Source organism: Psittacula echo (genome assembly GCF_963264785.1).
Source record: "Psittacula echo genome assembly, chromosome: 19".
NCBI classification, from domain to species: domain Eukaryota; kingdom Metazoa; phylum Chordata; class Aves; order Psittaciformes; family Psittacidae; genus Psittacula; species Psittacula echo.
The window spans coordinates 3,348,074-3,351,191 of record NC_137755.1 but is presented as its reverse complement, the minus strand read 5'-3'; the positions used below and the strand labels follow the sequence as shown (position 1 = coordinate 3,351,191).

General features: G+C 54.2%; 1 pseudogene across 1 annotated transcript; it reads right to left on the bottom strand.

Annotated features, from left to right (window-relative positions):
- Nucleotides 1-1,653: 1,653 nt before the first annotated feature.
- LOC308228546 (olfactory receptor 14C36-like) lies at nt 1,654-2,624 on the bottom strand (annotated as a pseudogene). The gene has a single exon. The product of its transcript is annotated as an olfactory receptor 14C36-like (transcript).
- Nucleotides 2,625-3,118: the final 494 nt, after the last annotated feature.

Sequence of the window (3,118 nt, the reverse complement as noted above, 5' to 3'; positions counted from 1 at the left end):
CACCCTGTGCCAGTGTCCCACCATCCTCAGAGGGAACAGCTTCCTCTGAATGTCCAAGCTAAATCACCCTTTTTTCACCTTAAATCCACTCCCCCTTGTCGTGTCACTGCACACCCTTGTAAAAAGACCCTCTCCAGATTTCTTGTAGGCCCTGGTTAGATATGGGCAGATTGCTACGATGTCTCCCTAGAACCTTCTATTCTCCAGGCTGAACACTCAAATCTGTCAACATGACTTCATCACAGAATTGCTTCAGCCCTCGTGGCATCTCAAAGGGCACAACTTCCTCCTAATGTCTGATCTAAATCTACCCATTTTCAGCCTGAAGCCATTCCCCTTATTCCTGTCACTGCACACCTTTGCAAAAAGCCCCTCTCCAGATTTCTTGTACACCCTGCTTACGTACAGCAGATGCTAAGATGTCCAACTGGGACCTTCTCCAGGCTGAACACTCCCAGCTCTCTCAGCCTGTCTTCATCAGAGATGTTCTCCAGCCCTTAGAGCACCTCTGTGGCCCTTCGTAAGCCCATCATTGTAACATCATAAGAGAAGTTGGAAGGGACATCAAGAGGTCTCAAGTCAAACCCATCAGTAACAGGGTCAGAGCAAGTGGTTCAAGGCTTGATTCAGTCTGAGTTGGAAATCCCCAAGGCCAGAGACTGCACAGCCTCTCTGGGTGACCTGATGCAGCACTTGCCTGAGCCTATGGGAACAAGGTTTCCTTATGTCCTGGCTGAACCTCTCCTCTGTCACTATCCCCCATTGCCTTTTGTCCTCCCAACAGGCACCATGGTGAGGAGCCTGGCTCTGTATTCTCCATGGCCTCCTTGCCGGTACAGGCAGCCAGTCCCCAACAGCCTTCCCTTCCCAAGATCTCAGGTCCCCATCAGCCTTCCCTTCTCCAGGCTGGACAAGCCCAGCTCCCCCAGCCTCTCCCCACTGGCACCATAATCCAGTCCCTGCCTGTCCTCAGGGCTCATTGCTAAACCCACTCCTGTTTGCCAATAGCATTCCTGAATTGGGGATCTGAAACCTGGATGGAGTATTCCAGAGCATCCCTTCCCTTGTTCTCCTGCCGTGCTCCTGGTCATACAGCCCGCCATGCTGCTGTCCTCCCTTGCTGCCAGGGCACACGCTGCCTCCTGTCCAGCTCCTGCCCACCCAGCCCTTTCCCATGGGCTGCTCCCAGCCAGGCAGCCCCAGCCTGGGCCATTGCAGGGGAGTCCCCTGCAGGGACCCCTGTGTCCCCTGCTCTCCTGCCCAGGACACCCTGAGAGCTCTGCAGCCCCCCCATGCCATCCCATCTCCCCACACCAGCACAACAGCCCCGGCCCTTGGGCTCCCCAAGAGCTTTTCCTGCTCCAGGCACAGAGCAGCCATCCCAGAGCTGGAGCAGCCAGAAAGCTGATTTCATTCCCCTTCATTCCTGCCATGTGAGCACATAGCACAGACAAGAAGTTGCTGCAGGATCATTTATTTAACTCAAATACTGTGAGAGACCTTCACTGACACAAAGTCTGTGGGTCACACAACATGGGTGGCTAGTTAAGCTGGAGGAGATGAAAACTGACATTTCTATGAAGACAACATCACCACAAATTGAAACAGGAAAACAAATGTAAAGCAGCAAAGACAGACTTGGCCTGTAATGACCTACAATGGAAGCCTTTTGCAGAGGACAGCAGGCAGTGTATGGCTGCTGAAACACATCCAGTCAGCAGCTTCCTCACAGCATCCTTGAGCTCCTGATTCCGCAGGCTATAGATGAGGGGATTCACTGCTGGAGGCACCACTGAGTACAGCACTGACAGCACCAGATCCAGGGATGGGGAGGAGATGGAGGGGGGCTTCACGTAGGCAAATGCTGAAGTGCTGACAAGCAGAGAGAGCACAGCCAGGTGAGGGAGGCACGTGGAAAAGGCTTTGTGGCGTCCCTGCTCAGAGGGGATCCTCAGCACAGCCCTGAAGATCTGCACATAGGACCCCACAATGAACACAAAACAGCCAATAACAATCAGGGCACTAAGCACAAGAAGCCCAACTTCCCTGAGGTAGGAATGTGAGCAGGAGAGCTTGAGGATCTGGGGGATTTCACAGAAGAACTGCTCCACAGCATTGCCTCGGCAGAGGGGCAGTGAAAATGTATTGGCTGTGTGCAGCAGAGCATTGAGAAACCCAGCGCCCCAGGCAGCTGCTGCCATGTGGACACAAGCTCTGCTGCCCAGGAGGCTCCCGTAGTGCAGGGGCTTGCAGATGGCCACGTAGCGGTCGTAGGACATGACGGTGAGGAGAAAATACTCTGCTGAAATGAAAAAGAGAAAGAAAAAGATCTGTGCAGCACAACCTGTGTAGGAGATGGCCCTGGTGTCCCAGAGGGAATTGACCATGGATTTGGGGACAGTGGTGGAGATGCAGCCCAGGTCCAGCAGGGAGAGGTTGAGGAGGAAGAAGTACATGGGGGTGTGGAGGTGCTGGTCGCAGGCTGTGCTGGTGATGATGAGGCCGTTGCCCAGGAGCGCAGCCAGGAAGATGCCCAGGAAGAGCCAGAAGTGCCAGAGCTGCAGCTCCCGCCTGTCTGCGAATGGCAGGAGGAGGAAGTGGGTGATGGAGCTGCCGTTGGACATCTGCTGCCTCTGGGCATGGGGCACTGTCAGAGCAGAAAAAGGCAGTTACAGGTTAGGACAGGAGGGATGTCAGATACAGAAGTTCAATTTACGCACTCACGACTCTGAGCACTTTCGGTCTGCATAGGAGAGGCTCAGCGTGACTTGGTCATGTTTTTCTGTAAGGCTGGTGGGTTGGTTTGTTTGGCTTTTTTTGTGGCTCTATTAGGGATAAAATTCCTAAGTTTTTGAAGGCAACTGTGAAGAGTTTCGGCGTGAGACAGACAAAAGTTCTCAACTGTCTGTGGGTTCGTGCCTACTCAAGGTTGCTGCAGAGTCCATCGGTCCGGTTCTCAGCTGCCCTGCACTTTCTAGAGGGACAGTCAGCTCCTTGCCCAGCAGAGCATGGCCAGCAGCCACCTCCAGTGCCAGACACCAAGAGAGCTGCCTGAACGCACCCTCCCCAGGCCTGGGCTGCACTTTCCCCCCACTCCCTGCCCATGTCTCTGCCGCCT